General features: G+C 42.4%; 1 long non-coding RNA gene across 1 annotated transcript in view; it reads left to right on the top strand.

Annotated features, from left to right (window-relative positions):
- The window catches only part of LOC141984179 (uncharacterized), a 111,663-nt gene that overhangs the window by 14,039 nt on the left and 77,108 nt on the right, over positions 1-20,516 (top strand). The window contains exon 2 of the long non-coding RNA XR_012638676.1: positions 19,398-19,477. This is a non-coding gene — a long non-coding RNA (uncharacterized LOC141984179). The remainder of the gene's footprint in view (positions 1-19,397; positions 19,478-20,516) is intronic.

Here is a 20,516-nt window from a genome sequence, read left to right as displayed (position 1 = left end):
AGAAAGGATTTTCATTCTCTCTCATCAAAACTTTTCTGACAAGTTTGTTCTGTCCTGTCCAGATTTAGACAAAAAGTTTGTCCTGCGCACTAATGCATCAGACATAGGTCTTGGCGCAGAACTGGTGCAACCGGGGAAAGTAACAAGAAGCATCTTGTTGCTTTCTTAAGTAAAAAAGTGCACCCACTGAACAGAATTACTATTATAAAAAAGAATGTGACTTGATTTTGTGGGCAATCAAGGAGTTAAAGCCTTATGTATTTAACAGAAAATTTGGTCCTGACAGACTATTCTCCATTGGTGTAACTACACTGAGCAAAAGGTAGCAACTCCAAACTACTACACAGAAGCACCACTTGTATGACATGGCAATTACACATATTAAAGGTAGACGAAATAGAGTGGTGAACACACTGTCTAGGGTTCTGACCCAATGCCTATGGATCAGCCAGGGAATGACCCTACTGCATTATTGTAAGATGGGAGATATGACCCAAGAACCTCTTAGTGCCAACTAACAAGGGGATACAGGCGGTCACAAGTATATCCTGATTCTGGTATGTATGTTCTGGTTTGCCAAAGAATGTCATGTGAGGCCTCAAACAAAAACTGGTGTCACACTGGCTATTAATATCCTTGTGAAATTTATGTATATGCAGATACTATGTAAAGAGTTAAGTAGATATACTGAAAATAGGCGCTTATAGTGTGTATCATGGTGTTAGTCACCTGGAGAGGTTAAAAAAAAAGATTTTCTGTCAGACAAGAGATGTTTATTTACCTATCTCTCTGTTGGAATGTAAATTAAGCATTGTAAGCTAACACAATAGATGCACATTTACATATGATGTCAAATGTTAACAAAGAGATGTGAAGTCAACAGGGAAGCAGCAAACAGGAAAAACAAACCACGGGTGGTTATCCTGTCTGTGAGCAAGGACAATGAACTTTGGGGGTATATATGGAAGGCAAAGAAGACACCTCTTCATCTTGCATCGAGGACGTAAATGGACAACACATTTGCATTCATGAAAACAGTATCATAACCAGTCTTGATGGAAAATGCAACAGAAGACATAGGTGAGATAAGACTTCTTTAGACAGGCAGTTAACCTGTTAATTAAGTTTAGTCTCTAGAAAAAAGTGCATTATTATTTTGTTTGATATGTAACCCTTTGTTTCCAGGATCTTTAATCATGATCACCTGAATCTTGATAATAAACTTATTCTTGTTTTCACTATAAATATATCTAAGTGCTGTGATATTAAGCAATGTACTGATCCTGAGTTAAATCACAGAAGTTGGTGTGTGCTGTTCATTTGGGAACAGAAGAATTGATAATTCTGTGAATCACCAGTGTCAGGAGCTGGATATTCCAGGCTTGGGGACTGGGGTGCACCAACTGTTAAACAGCAAGGCAAAGACATGCCTATCAGAGCCCAGAAGAGAGTGCTCAAGTGGCTAGCGGGCTGATGGTGTTTGGAAGCACAGGCAAGACTCCCTCATGCTGGACACAGAGGGTGACAAGAACTGTCAGACAATCTTTTGCCCGTATTTATGGGAGCATGGTATCTCCCAACTGCCTTCTTCCCTGGCTTCATCCTCCTGGCCATCTGGGTCCTGGGGTGGCTTGAGGCAGACGGAAGTGTGATGGAAGACAGGAAGAGTGCTTCCGGTTAAACTCATGGCAAAGAGGTTTTCTCTGCTTTAGCAATAGGAGCGATGAGAAGCATGATCAGCAAAACCAGTTGGTGAATTCCTGCTGTCTCCATTCAGTGGCACAGTATTTCTCACTCTGGAAGGTTCTAACGATACCATGAAGACAAGTTTGCTCAGATCTATACAGGGCTCTTGCTTTTGGGCAGAGAACATTTCTGGAGGGAACAAATATGCAGTGTTGTCTTTTTGAGTAGTAGGATTTCTCACTGATGCTGGGGTAAGTTCCACACGTGAGTTAACCTAAAGTATGTGAATAATGGGTTCGCTGGCAATTCTGAAAAATGAGACTAAATTAGTTTGAAACCAAATTTTTACAAAATTTTCAGTGAATCAAATAGCTGAAACAATTTTATTTTGGGTTGAACAAAACATTTTGTTCATCCCCAAAACAAAATGTTTAGTTTTGATTTCAGGTGTTTTTTATAGTTTTTATTTTAGATAAAATTTAAGGGGATTTTGAAGTGGAAAGTCATTTTGATTTTTTTGGATTTTTTAAAATTAACTATTTGGCAAAACTGACAAAAATTCACAAAATATTTTGGTGTCGCCAAATCTGTATTTTTTTTTCCCCACTGAAAAAAATATCAGCTGAAAAATTTCACTCCGGTGTCCCTCCTGGTTAATTAAAATTTTGTGAATAGACATCTGACTTGTGAGCAGGCAGGATGCTTTTATCAGGAGAGTAGGGACTGGCTTCTCTGAAGGAAGTGTCTGCTAGGCCTTTACTAGAGAAACCATCTCTTAACAATCCCAACCACTGTCACTCTGCCTTTAATCTTCCTTTTCCAGAAATGTTACTGCTAAGGTGGTAGCTGAGCGCACCTACTAATACCGGCAATCCTCACATTTCCCTAATGCTGCTGAGTGTAGTGTGAAGTATGGAGACTACATTGGTTTGATTGATCAGCAAGCTCCTTCTGGTACTGAATGAACATTAAGCATCTTTTAGGATTCTTTTAGAGATATCGACTTCACTTTGATACCTTTACTTTGAGATGGCAGTGAAACATTGCTGGTGCTGGCAGGGATAGACTGAGTTACACCCAAACAGTTGTTTTCTTGCTGATCAGTTTCAGGCTAATGTGGGGTGACTAATCATTGCCACAAGAGCTCTTTCATATCGTCACCGTAGGGTTCTATCCTGTGGCCCCTACTGTTCAATATGTAGGCAAGGTGCTATGTCCTGCACTATGTCGGATATGTGGATGATGCTCAACTCTGTTTTTAGTTCATCAGACCCACTGGTGTGGTTGATTGGTTTATGCTGTGTCTTGCTGGGACTCGGGATTTGGATGAGAGTGAAATAGGTGAGACTCAATCAAGACAAGACTAAGGTCATGTTGGAATGCTAGGGGAAACAACTGGAAGAAATAGTGGAGATTATATCAGTTCTCTCAATTTGCCTGCCTTTTGTTACTGGGGCTTGCAATCTGTGCTTCCTGTTTGGCTCCTTGGTTACTACTGGATATCCAGATGGTGGCAGTGGTTAAGAGTGCTTTTTAACATCTGCACTTGGCCAGAAGGTTGCAGTATTGTTATCCAGATATAGGATCCACACCTCTCCGTGATCCACACCTTTGTTACCTCAAGACTGAATTTCTTCAATGCACTCTACATGGAGCTATATCTTAAAATCACTAACTTCAGTGGATGCATTATGTGGCAACCTGTTAGTGGATATTTCTCCCAGAAATCACATTCTACCTGTGCTTTGTGATTTGCACTGGATTCTAGTTGGTTTTTGGATGCAATTTTGAAGTGCTGGTTTTAACCTTTTAAAGCCTTATTAAACAGGATAGACCTAGTTATACGGAAGATTGTTATATTGTGGAAACTAAGGTCTACAGTGGCACCAATCTAACAGTCCCCTCCCCTGCTTTAATTATGAAGAGGTTGGAGCATTTTAGGAGGAAAGTCATTAGTTATGAAGTTGACTTCCTTGCTCCTCCTTTGGTTCACCAGAGGCTGAATTTGTTGAACTTCAGGTCAAGTTGCAAAGTCTTTTTCTCCAAATGTAAAAGACTGGACAGAGAGGTGAGGGTTGTTGGAAATTAGGAAGAGGGGTGTCTTTTTTTATTTTGGATATTGCGTCCTAATAATTTGTAGTTTTATAAAGATTGTACATGTGCCTAGAGGATTGGATAGGTGGACTTTCATAAACAGAAAGTAATTCAATAAATATTTTGGTGGAAATAATCTATATTGCAAAAACATGTAAAATAAAGATATTAAACAGCAAAGGGAAATGCTTCCTTTCTTCACTTTCATTGTTTCCATCAGTTTAGGTCCAAGCCTTATATTCAGGGGTTTCATGTGTGTTTGGTAAACATTTTGATATTATTGTGCATGAATATGGATTTACATTACCCATATTTCAAGACTGTTATTGGGTACCGAGCAACTGATTACACTTGTAGCCAATCATGTGCCATTAGCAGTGAATAATGACAGGCATTATGTTATTTCAAATCTCATTTTGTTTTGCAATACTGTAATGGTTAAAAATAAAGGCTAAATCAATTGCTTGACTGTTTATTTATTTCCCCCTCAAGCATCTTTATCAGGGCCAATTTGGTTGAACTTTTGTATACCGACTAGCATATTTCCAGCACTGCTGAGAAATGTTGATGGGCTACTTAATTTTTTTTTTAAATCAAGGGGTAGATTTTAGCAAAATTAAGTTTTAAAATAGTATTCCATGTGCTTTAAATTTGAAAGGGGAAAAGCAAGGTTGATGAGCCCAAAATTTGTCCTGCATGTTAAGTAACTAGCTATTTATTTGATTGTCTCCTGAAACTTTCTCAAACAACATGTTCAATTTTTATTTAGAAAAAGAAACCTAAGACCTATGGGAATTCCATTTCCCCCAGTGCGAACACCCAGAACTCCTGAACTACCCTGTAATAACCATGCAAGTAATGAAGGCAAATGAATTCTAGCAGGAAACTGATTTCCATTCCAAACATCCCAGTTACTAGAAAGAGAGTGAAAAGATTTTGAACAATTGTATCGTAGAGGCGGTGTGGTGTGTGCTTCACATTTCTTTGGATCAGGCCCATGTGGCTTAATCTTGTTCTTATTGAAGCCAATGGCAAAAATTCAATTAACTTCAGTGAAGTAGGACCTAGACCATAGTGAGTAATCCTGCCAAGCAGAGTGGCTATGTATCGAAGGAGTTTTTTAGCCTTACTGCTAAGAATTCTATGGGGTAAGAAAATTACCTTGACACTGTAACACAAGCATTTCGTTGCTATCATAACATTGTTAAGGTCCTAGCAATTCTTTTTGATACTGTAGATATCTTGCATGTTTAGTGCCTCATTTTGTTATCTAAAGGGGCTTTTTGTTATTTCTTTGATAATCCTTTCTTTACAAAGAAGTGAAGGTTGGTGTGAGAGCAGGGAGGGGGCGTGTGATTTTAATCAGCCAGTGAGCTGAAAGTAGTAAAAAAAGGTAACCTGTTTGTTTGTCAACAAGATGAAATAAATAAGAGCTAAAAAAAATCTGAGACACCACTCAAAGGCAATCAAATATGTATTTAATTAAAGCAAACATAAAAATGAAAGTTACATGTTGAATCAATAAACAGCACTTTTTTCTACATGCATTTGGAACAAGACAGATCAGAATCTTGCATGATGAAGACATAATGTGTCATAATAATTAGGAACACAGACAAAAGAACAGCTAATCAACATGCAAATTTATGCAGTTCTGGCGATTCAGATGAGGCAGATTTCTACCTCTTTTTTGCTTGATTCATCTTCATTGCTAATCATCTGAAGGCTGCCAAATGTTCACTGACACTAATGTATTATAGGTCAAGAGAGGCAGGTCTTCACCTATTCCCCCCACAAACAGTGTGCTTTCCTTCCCTCTTTCCTCTTCAGGGTTTTCAGCAATTACTGCCAGATGCAATCAGACTCCTTGAATAGGAGCAACTGGGGCTTGTTTGTGGCTTGGATTCATTAGAATCAGGAGGATGAAGAAAGGAATAAATTACTTAATTGCACAAAAAAGTTGCAGCCAACGTGATGGTGAGAGAAGCTGATTGTGCAGTTGCGCATTAGACCACTCTTGGAATGGGGGATCTTAGAATAGCTGGTAGTTTGGCCTTGCAGATTCAGACAGATTTGGGTGTCCTCCAAAACAGATGGCTCCACATACTATCTATTCTTCTCTTTGTCAGGTTTTACCATTTATTTGATCTTGTTCGTCTATGATGCTGGTTGTATTAGATGTAACACAAATATGTATTCAGATCATACCCATTTAGTCTTGCCTCACAACTTTTATTCTTTTTGCCTTGTTTGATGAGATGATCAGGTAGAACAAAGTGCTTGTTTACCTGTTCCTGAACAGCACTGGTATATGAAACACGAAGAATGTGACTATTGCAACAGCCTTGCATAGTCAAATAATCCTCTTATTTCATGAAGTTTTAAGGTTTGTTTATCTATATTTTACCAAGCCCTCCACCCTCACCAGTGTGCACAAATGATTAAATAATCAGACAAAACAAATAATTTGTTTCTATGGGATCAAATAAAAATTAACATTTGCATATTCCCAAGTAGAACTCCCCCCATCCTTCTGCTGAAACCCCTGTTCAGATATTCTCTTCAGGTTCCAGGCCATGTGTTATGCTTGCGGGTGGTCTTAAGATCTTAAAGAAAAAGCTTTGCTCTGTGAAGTCATGCAGCACTGTATGTAATTAGGCTCCCCCACCCCACCAAAACCTGTCATTCTTTTGTATTGAGAATGATCAACACTTTATGGAAGAATAACCTTTCAGGTAATGGTTGAAATTAGCATTTATTTAATTAATTTATGGTCAGTGATTCAATTCTCTGGCACCCCATTAGGAACACTAACAAAATATTACCCTGTAGTACAGTTCAATTATACTGATGGGAGTGGTCAGGCTGACTTTTGATCACTACATCTGAAGTGCATGTGTGTGTTTTCTGGCAGAGCTTTTGTAGCTGGTATCGATCTTTTGGCTGGGGAAAGTTTGAAGTTCTTTGGTTGTCGTGGGGATCTGTAGTCAGAGGTTTACCCAAACTGCTGTCATATGTGACCCTGGACTCGGATCAGTATTTAAAGTCCATATTCATTTGATGTTTTGCATGAAGAATCTGTTGGGGCCTCACAGATGCCAATGAGTGCTGCTTTATCTTGGGCTCATGGTGAGGTTCCAAATGTCCCTTGCACTTTGGAAATCCTAGAATTTGGTGGACCAGAGGTCTTAATGCTGTCTCAAAGCAAAGTGGCACACCTGAGAATCTGACAGTGCAATCATAGTCCAAAATGATATTCCATAAGTCCATATTTTACAGCATCAGGATTGCAAAATATTGAATGCAGAACCCTCTCAACAGCCCATGAGATGAGGAGTCATGCAAAAACTCAGGTTTGGCATTGCTTTATGGCTAATGACAATCTGTAGTCTTCACTTAACCAGGGGAATGGTGGCCATCTCCAGAAGCCTTGGGTGCTTCTCGTGAAATCTTGTTAGAGGACACCTCTTGATTTAAGTTTGGGAACGCAGCATGTCTTTGAGATGGAAACTATGCTCCTTGGTACTGAAGAGGACAGCAGTTAATGCAGAGGATTTGTACTGGCCTGGGGGACAGGGAATGGCATTTTTAGTCAGAGGATAATTGCTAGTTTTGTGGGAGGCTGCTAGAGAGCATCTTTCTAATCTTAAGGGCCGGATTATGAGAGAGACTGTGTATCTCCTGCAAAATGGACTAGAGGGAGCCCTAGTCTGATTTGGTATGGCACTTCCTAGGTGCTGAGCACCCTCATTTAGCATTCGACTAATAGATTGTAAAGTTAGTTCCTTAAATAATCTAAGGACTCTGATGGCTGCTTTGAGGATGATCGAAGTCCAGGGTTGCCATGCACAATTTTAGTATAGAGAAGCTCTTTAAAGGCTTTAAGGAACTAATTTAATCATACAACAAAGCTAACCTAAATCACTATAATTAAAACCCACCATTCAGTGCAAGTAAAATAAAAAAAAACCCTTGTATTAAATAAGTATGGGGTTGACAAGGATAAAATGGTCATTGACTGTCAGTAAAATCAGATTTCCACTCATTTAAAGGACATTATTTTTCTAGTCTAAAGCTATTGCCATAATCACTTATCACAAAATCATAGAGGATTATGTTTGGAAAAGACCTCAGGAGGTCATCTAGTCCAACCCCCTGCTCAAAGCAGGACCAACTCCAGCTAAATCATCCCAGCCAGGGCTTTGTCAAGCCTGACCTTAAAAACCTCTAAGGATGGAGATTCCACCGCCTCCCTAGGTAACCCATTCCAGTGCTTCACTACCTTCCTAGTGAAATAGTTTTTCCTAATATCCAACCTAGACCTCCCCCACTGCAACTTGAGACCATTACATCTTGTTCTGTCATCTGCAACTACTGAGAACAGCTGAGCTCCAGTCTCTTTGGAAACCCCCTTTTGGGTAGTTGAAGGCTGCTATCAAATCCTGCCTCATTCTTCTCTTCTGCAGAATAAATAAGCCCAGTTCCCTCAGCCTCTCCTCATAAGTCATGTGCCCCAGCCCTCAATCATTTTCATTGCCCTTCGCTGGACTCTCTCCAATTTGTCCACATCCTGTCTGTAGTGGGGGGGCGCAAGACTGGATGTAACACTCCAGATGTGGTCTCACCAGTGCTGAATAGAGGGGAATAATCACTTCCCTCGATCTGCTGGCAATGCTCCTACTAGTGCAGCCCAATGTGCTGTTAGCCTTCTTGGCAACAAGGGCACGCTGTTGGCTCATAACCAGCTTCTCGTCCATTGTAATCCCCAGGTCCTTTTCTGCAGAACTGCTAATTAACGAGCCGGTCCTCAGCCTGTAGTGGTGCATGGGATTCTTCTGTCCTAAGTGCAGGACTCTGCCCTTGTCCTTATTGAGCCTCATCAAATTTCTTTTGGCCCAATCCTCCAATTTGTCTAGGTCACTCTGGATCTGTAAAGATTTGGACTCACCCCTGCGGCGCCTCCTGCTGGTAGTCGTTGGGAAGTAGCTCATCCAGCCCCGGAGCGCCCTCTGCAGGCCAGTGATTCACCTTACTACCGGCCCCTGTGTCCATCCCAGGACCTGGTGCCCCTTTCTCTGGTGTGCTGCCCCCCTGGCAGTACCCCGACACTCTCAGGTTCTGGGTCTCCCCACCCAGGGGAACCCCACCCTCTAACCCCATCTTGCCTCAGTCTGGGCTACTGCCGATCCCCATCTAGCCCCACTCTCTGGGGCAGACTGCAATATACGCCACTCATCACAGGCAAGGGGGTTTGGACCTGCTGCCTCTGTCTACCCATGGGCTGCCCCTTTGCAGCCCTGCACCTATTCAGCCTGTAGTCAGGCCAGCAGCCTGGGGCTTTCCAGGCCGGAGCTCCCAGCCCCTCTGGCTCTTCCCCAGCCCTGCTCCAATCTAGGTGTCCTGCTCAGCACCCTGCAGCCAGGCCCTTCTCACTCTACAGGCAGAGGGAGAATGACTGGGCTCCTTACTCACAGCCTCTTATAGGGGCTAGCTGGGCCTGATTGAGCTGGCCACAGCTGTGGCTGCTCCCTTAATCTGGCTGGGCTTTTCCCCACAGCCTCAGCCCTCTCCCCGGGCTGGCCTCAGCCCTGTCAGGGGTTGGGTCACAGAAACCCCCTTGGGTCTGCCAACTGATGTGCTGAGACTACCTGTGAGCCGACGTTCCCTGCCAGCTTGGGACTTCAGAACCCTGCCTGGTTGTGCCAGACATGCTAGCCTGCTACAAACACAGACCCAGGTCTGAACCACGTCCTCCACAAGCTGCAGGCTTAACTGAAAACAGCTTAAGTGTTCCTGTCTCCAACACTCAGGTACCCAGCTCCCAATGGGGTCCAAACCCCAATAAATCAATGTTATCCTGTATAAAGCTTATACAGGGTAAACTGATAAATTGTTCACCCTCTATAACACTGATAGAGAGATATGCACAGCTGTTTGCCACTCCCCCCCCCCAGGTATTAATACATACTCTGGGTTAATTAATAAGTAAAAAGTGATTTTATTAAATACAAAAAGTAGGATTTAAGTGATTCCAAGTAATAACAGACAGAACAAAGTGAATTACCAAGCAAAATAAAATAAAACACGCAAGTCTAAGCCTAATACAGCAAGAAAGTGATTACAGATGACATCTCACCCTCAGAGATGTTCCAATAAGCTTCTTTTACAGACAAGCCTCCTTCTAGTCTGGGTCCAGCAATCATTCACACCCCTGTGGTTACTGTTCTTTGTTCCATTTTCTTTCAGGTATCCTTTGGGGGTGGAGAGGCTACCTCTTGAGCCAGCGGAAGATAAAATGGAGTGGTCTCCCTGGACTTTATATAGTTTCTCTCTTGTGGGTGGAAACCCCCTCCCTCCCCCTGTGTAGAATCCCCTCTACAAGATGGAGTTTTGGAGTCACCTGGGCAAGTCACATATCCATGCATGACTTAGTTCTCTACAGGAATGTTCCCAGGAAAGCTCAGATGTGGATTGACACCTATCAAAGTCTATTGTCAGATTAAGTGTTTCTTGATTGGGCACTTACTGAGAATAATCTTTTCTCAAGAAGCTGATCAAATGCTTCACTGAGGCTACTTAAAATCAAACAAGTACACAGCCAATATTCATAACTTCGAATACAAAAATGACACATGCGTATAAAAAGGATGAATATATTCAGTAGATCATAACCTTTGCAGAGATATGTTACATGGCATATGTAGCTTAAAACATATTCCAGTTATGTCATATTTACATTCATAAGTGTATTTCTATAAAGCATTATGGGGTGCAATGTCACATTTTCTATCCATCTTATAGTCCATTCATCCAATCCATACTTCATTAACTTGCTGGCAAGAATACTGTTGGAGACCGTACCAAAAGCTTTGCTAAAGTCAAGATATATCACATCCACCACTTTCCCTATATTCACAGAGCCAGTTATCTCACCATAGAAGGCAATCAGGTTGGTGAGGCATGACTTTCCCTTTGTGCATCCATGTTGACTATTCCTGATCACCTTCCTCTCCTCCAAGTGCTTCAAAATGGATTCCTTGAGTACCTGCTCCATGATTTTTTCCAGGGACTGAGGTGAGGCTGACTGGTCTGTAGTTTCCTGGATTCTCCTTTTTCCCTTTTTAAAAGATGGGCACTAGATTTGCCTTTTTCCAATCATCCGGGACCTCCCCCGATCTCGCCATGAGTTTTCAAAGATAATGGCCAATGGTTCTGCAATCACATCAGCCAACTCCCTCAGCACCTTTGTGTGCATTGTATCCGGCCCCATGGACTTGTGCATGTCCATCTTTTCTAAATAATCCTTAACCTGTTCTTTCACTACTGAAGGCTGCTCACCTCCTCCCCATACTGTGCTGCCCAGTGCAGCAGTCTGGGAGCTGACCTTGTCTGTGAAGACCAAGGCAAAAAAAGTATTGAGTACTTCAGCTTTTTCCACATCATTTGTCACTAGGTTGCCTCCCCCTTTCAGTAAGGGTTCACACACTTTCCCTGACCACCTTCTTGTTGCTAACATAGCTGTAGAAACCCTTCTTGTTACCTTTCACATCCCTTGCTAGCTGCAGCTCCAATTGTGCTTTGGACTTCCTGATTACACCCCTGCATGTTCGAGCAATATTTTTATACTCCTCCCTAGTTATCTGTCCAAGTTTCCACTTCTTGTAAGCTTCCTTTTGGTGTTTAAACTCACTGAAGATTTCTCTGTTAAGACAAGCTGGTCGCCTGCCATATTTGTTATTCTTTCTGCACATCGGGATGGTTTGTTTTTGTGCCCTCAATAAGGCTTCTTTAAAATACAGCCAGCTTTCCTGGACTCCTTTCCCCCTCATATTAGCCTCCCAGGGGATCCTGCCCATCAGTTCCCTGAGGGAGTCAAGGTCTGCTTTTCTGAAGTCCAGGGTCCGTATTCTGCTGCTCTCCTTTCTTCGTTTTGTCAGGATTCTGAACTCAACCATCTCATATGATCTCTATATGATCTCAACCATCTCTTATAATCCATATCACTGAGATTAAGATGTATTGCAAGGGATTTCACAATAAAACATGACTTTTATAAGGTCTCTAATTTTTTATTTAACCTTTGCACCCCAGTTACTCTTTTCTCCAATGTTCAAATAATTTTGATTCCTTGGAAACGATATAATTGTAGAGAGAATGATCTGTATACCATACATATGGTTTTGGTGTCCTCTCTAACACTTACCTTTTAGGTGTGTCTTTTGAAGCCACTGACTAGAAAAAAAAATTTATTGATAGAGTAAACTCTTGCTAGGCTGCACTAATATCCTAAAGATGCAGTATGTGTCTGTATTTGGAACAGAATAAAAAAAAAAGTAAAAAGATTGTATCACAATGTTCTTCTTTCATTTTGACAAGTGAAGTTTGATTTTAATGATTTGATGCTTCATAGTGTACTAGTAAAGGTACTTACATATATTAAAAGTGCCAAAGCCTTAGGCATAGGAGAAGACCTCATTTTATCACTGTGCTACTAGGGGAAGATTTTCAAAGCTTCAATAGCCTTAAGGTAGTTACCTCCCATTTGAAAGTCCATGGGAGTTAAGTATCTAAACACCCTTTGTGCCTTAGAAAATCTTTGTCAAGAAGTGGAGAGAATTTACAATTTGTTTGGTATAGATTATAAAATAGTGAGGTTCTACTGAAGTTTTTTTTAAATCACCCTGAAATCATTGATTCCCCCCCCCCCCAAATCAGGATTGTGACTTGTTACAAAGCAATGAGATTTCTAATTCCTTCCGTCAAATTCTGCGAGATGGCTGGCAAAAATCACACAAGTAGCTTCTCTTTGTACAGATGATACTTGGTTGCTTTTCAGTCTAAAGTTATACAGATTCAAGAGTGGATAACTTCTTACAATGGCTTCCTCTATATGGACCACTCAGAAAAGCAGACAGAAGCTGTCCCTTGACTGTCTTTAAAGCCAACTTAATCTCTTGCCCAATGGCCTTTGTTTTCACAGCTCCTCATGTTGTACCATGTCCTGATTTCTGCAAATGGATGTGTCATTCTGAAGTACTGGTTGAATAGTATAGATGAACAGAATTCAACCTGTGGGTTTGTTTGCAAACTGTTCACTTTGAATATCCACTATTTCTTTTTGGTGTGCACAGAATATTGTTTCTGCTCTCTGATTGAATGGTGAAACCATTTTGAAGAATAAAATGAAGAATGTCTACTACTGTCCACTTGTGAATATGGGAGTGTTTGCAAAGAACAGCTATTCCCCAAATATCTGTCCAAACAAAAAACTGTTTGACTGAGATTTGCAAAGAGGCAACAGATACGGTTGAACCAAACAGCCATTTCAAGTTTGAGTATTTGCAAATACTTTTTTTGGCAGAATTTGGTTTAGTTCTAAATAACATATGCACTGGGCACCTATAACCGTAACCAATTGTCTTTGATAACACAATAATATTACCTCAATATTCAATGTTTTGTTAAAAGTGTTTTCTATATAGGGCATACTGCAAAAATGGAGGTAATCTAATCTTTGTCTCTAGGGAAAAACTGGCATGTTTAAAGGGAGACCACTATAGTGTGTGTAAAATGGAGGTTAAAAAGGTTCCTGCTCTTTTGCGTGGGGAATACGTCACCTTACGAGTCTCTGAAGACTCTTGAGGAACTTCTGCTGATTGGTGACCTTGTTCACCCTGACGGTCTATTACCTCCTTTGTTTTGACATATTTTCACTCTCCTCTTAATGTTTCCTGTTTTCATGAATCTTCCCCTTCTGCTGTATTTTCCTGTATGTCTTTTGTCTCCCAGATGTTATATGACTGGCTATTTCGGTCACTCTTTGCGTACTACAAAATTGAGAAGAAGAAGAAGAAAAAAAAAGCAATGGAAAAATCCCATATTGGAGAGAGACTATATTCTCCATGCACATGTCACATGTTTAATAAAACACATTCTCCCAATATCTAAAAAGTATCAAACTAAAATATTGCAGAACTAGCCATTTTTTACCATATTAAAGCATAAGTGAACTGAGAGCACAAATGATTAGTGTATTTATTCAAAATAATAAATATTAACTTCCATCTTAATGGGCAAGAGTTTGTTTTAAAAAGTCAATGTTTGGTTAACAATACAATGGTATTATAAGCTATTAATGTTTATCCAATACTTAAACCTATAAATACAGTCTCATGAGACTGCTAAGGAGCTCTAAACATTCCTTTATAAGAGTAGTGGTAGACAATGCCATAAAAGTAGTGTTGAGTAATACAATACGGCCAAGATTTCAAACAATTGGTGCCTAAAGTCAGAAGACTTTTAAAAAAAAAAAAAAGTACTCAGGACTGGCCCAGTTGTGCTCCCATTGAAGTCAAGGATGTTTTCGACATCGATAGGAACAGTTAGGCCAAAGTGGAGAGCTTTTGAAAATTCCCCACTAATTGCATGTATGTGGGCCATAGAATCATAGAATATCAGGGTTGGAAGGGACCTCAGGAGGTCATCTAGTCCAACCCCCTGCTCAAAGCAGGACCAATCCCCAATTAAATCATCCCAGCCAGGGCTTTGTCAAGCCTGACCTTAAAAACTTCTAAGGAAGGAGATTCTACCACCTCCCTAGGTAACGCATTCCAGTGTTTCACCACCCTCCTAGTGAAAAAGTTTTTCCTAATATCCAACCTAAACCTCCCCCACTGCAACTTGAGACCATTACTCCTTGTCCTGTCATCTTCTACCACTGAGAATAGTCTAGAACCATCCTCTTTGGAACCACCTCTCAGGTAGTTGAAAGCAGCTATCAAATCCCCCCTCATTCTTCTCTTCTGCAGACTAAACAATCCCAGTTCCCTCAGCCTCTCCTCATAGGTCATGTGTTCCAGACCCCTAATCATTTTTGTTGCCCTTCGCTGGACTCTCTCCAATTTATCCACATCCTTCTTGTAGTGTAGGGCCCAAAACTGGACACAGTACTCCAGATGAGGCCTCACCAACATCGAATAGGCCTCACCAACGTCGAATAGAGTAAATGAGTAGCCGGATCTCTAAGAGTGCTGAGCAGCAGCAGCTCCCACTGAAGTCAATTTCAGCTGTTGAGGGCCCAGTACTCTTGAAAATCAGGCACTTAGGTAACTTTAGACTCCTAACTTTAGACTCCTCCTCTTGAAAATGTTGGCCTGCAGTTTTAGAGCCCAATCCTGCAAACCCTTACTTACATGAATAATCCCTTGGCTACCAGCGGGCTGCTCACTTTTGTATAGTGCTCATATCCTGACGCTGGTGCTTAGTGATTTGTGTGTGAGTTAAGGGCTTCGATCTGTCCTGGGCTCCTTTTTCTTGGCTATACCCTTGGTTTGATATGCCTACATTTCCTGTATTTGACAGTTACTTGCTGAACACTTTGAAAATGTGATGAAAAGTACAGTTAAAGTGTGTACCCTGAGTGAGTGCTCCTGTCCTAAGGGCAACCACCCTCTACCTTGAACTCTGGGTGCCAACCCACAGATGTTTCCTGGGCACAAAAACAAGCAATATGGTTCAAACACACCTTTCTCATCTGTTACATCCAATCCTACCAGTGATCTCTGGCATAGGTGGTTTCTCTGTCTCCAGAGAAAAGAAATGATCTCTCCACCAGGAACCCAGAAGAGAGGTTGCTGGGGAGGTGTTATTTGTTTCCTCTTCATCCATTTCACTCATCATTAACCTGTCTCCCTCCTTTTCCATCTCTCTTCTTGTGCCCCACAGTCTCCTCCTGTCCTATACCAGCTGTCCTATACATTCACCTACCCCATATTTTCCCTTACTCCTCCATAACTGCCTTCTATTCCTCACATTCTCTATTAATCTCCTATTTCATTTCCCCCCTTCTCTCTTTTTTGCTATCCACACGCACCTCCTCAGGTTTCTGCAGTATCCAAACCATAGAGTATAGGAGGTGGCCAGCTTTAGTAAGGGCAGTCTAATTGTCACGTTTAACAGTCATGTGAGCTGAGTGCAGCCTGGCTTCAGCCCCACAGGAAACAATGGGAGATGATGACCATCGGTAATAAGGGCAACTGCCAATTCTTTCAGTATACACGTAGGAGCATGCAGTAAATCATCCCTCAGCCACAGCATGAGCATGTAATTCTATGAGATTTGACTCCTGGAGGCAGAATGGGAGGCCTGGGGAACCAATGTAAGGGACAAGGAAGGGATCTAGTGGCTGGACCAGACTGGTTGCATAGGAGCGTGTGGGAGCAGAAGGCACCTTACAAGGAAGTGAAGCACCAGCCAGGCATTTTGTAACCTGTGGTTAGAGATCTAACATGGGGAGGAGGTGACTAGCCCTCTGTGGAGAAAGAAGTGTTTCGGGACTATTTAGAAAAGCTGGACGAGCACAAGTCCATGGGGCCAGATGCGCTGCATCCGAGAGTGCTAAAGGAGTTGGCGGCTGTGATTGCAGAGCTACTGGCCATTATCTTTGAAAACTCATGGCAATCCGGGGAAGTCCCGGACGACTGGAAAAAGGCTAATGTAGTGCCTGTCTTTAAAAAAGGGAAGAAGGAGGATCCTGGGAACTACAGGCCAGTCAGCCTCACCTCAGTCCCTGGAAAAATCATGGAGCAGGTCCTCAAGGAGTCAGTTCTGAAGCACTTAGAGGAGAGGAAAGTGATCAGGAACAGTCAGCATGGATTCACCAAGGGCAAGTCATGCCTGACTAATCTAATTGCCTTCTATGATGAGATACCTGGCTCTGTGGATGAGGGGAAAGCAGTGGACGTGTTGTTCCTTGACTTTAGCAAAGCTTTTGACACTGTCTCCCACAGTATTCTTGCCAGCAAGTTAAAGTAGTATGGGCTGGATGAATGGACTATAAGGTGGATAGAAAGTTGGCTAGATTGTCGGACTCAATGGGTAGTGATCAATGGCTCCATGTCTAGTTGGCAGCCGGTATCAAGTGGAGTGCCCCAAGGGTCAGTCCTCGGGCCGGTTTTGTTCAATATCTTCATAAATGATCTGGAGGATGGTGTGGATTGCACCCTCAGCAAGTTTGCAGATGACACTAAACTGGGAGGAGAGGTAGATACACTGGAGGGTAGGGATAGGATACAGGGGGACCTAGACAAATTAGAGGACTGGGGCAAAAGAAATCTTATGAGGTTCAACAAGGACAAGTGCAGAGTCCTGCACTTAGGACAGAAGAATCCCATGCACCGCTACAGACTAGGGACTGAATGGCTCGGCAGCAGTTCTGCAGAAAAGGACCTAGGGGTGACAGTGGACGAGAAGCTGGATATGAATCAACAATGTGCCGTTGTTGCCAAGAAGGCCAATGGCATTTTGGGATGTATAAGTAGGGGCATTGCCAGCGGATCGAGGGACGTGATCGTTCCCCTCTATCTGACATTGTTGAGGCCTCATCTGGAGTACTGTGTCCAGTTTTGGGCCCTACACTACAAGAAGGATGTGGAAAAATTGGAAAACGTCCAGTGGAGGGCAACAAAAATGATTAGGGGACTGGAACACATGACTTATGAGGAGAGGCTGAGGGAACTGGGATTGTTTAGTCTGCGGAAGAGAAGAATGAGGAGGGATTTGATAGCTGCTTTCAACTACCTGAAAGGGGGTTCCAAAGAGGATGGATCTAGACTGTTCTCAGTGGTAGCAGATGACAGGTCAAGGAATAATGGTCTCAAGTTGCAGTGGGGGAGGTTTAGGTTGGATATTAGGAAAAACTTTTTCACTAGGAGGGTTGTGAAACACTGGAATGCGTCACCTAGGGAGGTGGTGGAATCTTCTTCCTTAGAAGTTTTTAAGGTCAGGCTTGACAAAGGCCTGTCTGGGATGATTTAGCTGGGGATTGGTCCTGCTTTGAGCAGGGGGTTGGACTAGATGACCTCCTGAGGTCCCTACCAACCCTGGTACTCTATTATTCTATGATTCTATGATCTGAACCATAGCAAGAAATTGGCCTCCATGGATCTGCATTGGATCCCAAACTGCAGGAAGTGGAGCGGGATGTTGGGAAGATGCTGAGGGTACTGCTCCAGGGGTACATTGTGATGGTTATAGCTTGGGATATAGCATATGGGGAGCTGTGACGGGAAGTGGAGTTGGATTGAGGTTGTACTAGATTTTACTGCAGAGCACATTTCAAATGTGGGAGAATCCCGCAGTAGTGACATTTGTATCTATTTAAAAACCAGAAAACAACACATCTTTATTTTTCCTTCCATTAGCATTAGTACTATCAGAGAGCCTGGCCACCTCAGACAGCGCAGCCTGGGTATTTGGAACTTAATGTCGATACCACTCACATGCTCATGCTCCAATAGTTCAGGCCCCTACCACAAAAGGAACCCCAGTTGCTGTTGGTGTAACTCCAGGCCAATGGGGGCTGTGGAAAGCGGCAGCCAGCACATCCCTCGACCCGCGCCGCTTCCCGCAGCCCCCATTGGCCTGGGACGGCGAACTGCAGCCAGTGGGAGCTGCGATCGGCCGAACCTGCGAACGCTGGAGGTAAACAAACCATCCTGGCCCGCCAGGGGCTTACCCTGATGGGCCATGTGCCAAAGGTTGCTGATCCCTGGGATAGAGACTTATTATGCAAATAAACTCTCCGTAGCTGTACTTTCTGCTGTTCACCAACAGGTGGTGGCAAAGAGCTCCTCACCCTCTTGCCTATCGAAATGTCTGTGCAAACAACTTTTGTCTATCTAAAGGTGTGAGTAAAAAGTTTATGAAGCCAATCTTGGCCAGTCTTTCTTGGGTTCACCAAAAGATGGGGGCAGGCAGCTCCTTCCCCTATGGAACTTCCCCTTTTCACAATAGATAGTACTAGTAAGCACCCTACTCTCTAGATTTTTGTAAGCCCTGTGGCTATTGAGTAAGGTGCTTGGGTGCTTTTGAAAATCCCGCTGGATATTGCTAAGTTGTTGGGGCAGTATCGTGTCATAACTCAGCCCCCTGACAGGTAGCTTTTGGCAGGGGAAGCAGGCCTTTCAAAGTTTGGGCACGTTTCTGGCAGTTAGCTCTTCTCTTCAAACCCCACGTAGTGTTTTCTATCTCCTCTTAAAAACCAGTGCTACCTGGGATTTCTTTCACATCCAGATGGAAAGCTTTTGTAATGGGAAGCTGTAATGAGGCTTAGTAAGAATTTTTTTCTCCCCCCAAGAAAAGGTGTCATCTGGCGCTTGCTTTTGGAGTTAGTTGCTCATGGAGGTTTCTAATTCAAGGTCTTAATTTTTGTAAAGCATGAATTACAAGAAGTCAGAAGAATGATGCAAAGAGCATTTAATAATGCACATTCACAAAAGAAGTGGTGTAACTACATTAATTAGGCAAGTCTTGCGTAAAGATGCAATGTAATTATATATTTGAGACAGTTAATTAGGGAGCTACTTGGAAATTTCAGTGAATATTAAGGTAATTATACATAAATACTATAACCATTAAGACTGCACCCATAATGAAAGCAATAACTAATTACATAAATAACGGCATACTTATGTTTTTACATTACCAACACCTAACAATACTTCCTCTTTTTCCCCTCTCCTTTTGCCATGCAAATGACAAAACTTCCATTTTTAATTCAGATATTCTTGCAAATTGTCAGGGAAACAATGATCTTTCCTCTTGATTTCTTTCTCTAGAGAAACCTGCGGCAACTGCAGTTGATACACACCTAGCAGGATGAAACCCAACTAGACTACGGATATCCATCTGATGAATGGTGAGTTTATGCTATTTGAGCCCCATCCTGCCAGAGTGTCAAGCACCCTTGTGTCCCACTGGAGTCAAGATCTCAAAATCTTGATGAGGAAATAGCATAAGAACTGTATCAAGACTGGCTTACAATACTACTGGGACTTTGAGTGCATCACTCTTACTGATGGATTTAGGTTACAGATGAATTGGCTCCAGTGGTAACTGAGGGCACTCAGCACTTTACAGGATTGGGCCTACATGCAGGTATCTGATTCATGGCTAAATTCTTTCAGGATTTTGTGGTCTCTGCTTCTCACATTCACAGCAGCTGCACAACACTTCCCTGAAGCTGGAAGATGCTAAAGGCAACTGAGCACCGAGGTCTGAATACTAAACGTGTAGAATACCCAAATCATCACTCTCTGCTCCTGCAACTTCAACCAGATGAAAACTCAGGCCCAACAAACTCAAAAGCAGAGCTTTGCTAATGAGTCAACCTAAGGAGCAGGCCTACACTAGTTTAGTCAGACGAGAGAACTGTTCTATCTGAACAGGTTTATCATGTTAATAATAATACTTTGCAGCTTCCATCCAAGGATCTTTGGCTTTGACTTTAGCAAAGCTTTTGACACGGTCTCCCACAGTATTCTTGTCAGCAAGTTAAAGAAGTATGGGCTGGATGAATGCACTATAAGGTGGGTAGAAAGTTGGCTAGATTGTCGGGCTCAACAGGTAGTGACCAATGGCTCATGTCTAGTTGGCAGCCGGTGTCAAGTGGAGTGCCCCAGGGGTCGGTCCTGGGGGCGGTTTTGTTCAATATCTTCATAAATGATCTGGAGGATGGTGTGGATTGCACTCTCAGCAAATTTGCGGATGATACTAAACTGGGACGAGTGGTAGATACGCTGGAGGGCAGGGATAGGTTACAGAGGGACCTAGACAAATTGGAGGATTGGGCCAAAAGAAATCTGATGAGGTTCAATAAGGATAAGTGCAGGGTCCTGCACTTAGGACGGAAGAACCCAATGCACAGCTACAGACTAGGGACCGAATGGCTAGGCAGC

Source organism: Natator depressus, chromosome 3 (assembly GCF_965152275.1).
Source record: "Natator depressus isolate rNatDep1 chromosome 3, rNatDep2.hap1, whole genome shotgun sequence".
In the NCBI taxonomy this organism is placed as follows: Eukaryota; Metazoa; Chordata; order Testudines; family Cheloniidae; genus Natator; species Natator depressus.
This window is presented reverse-complemented; position numbering and strand designations above follow the sequence as displayed.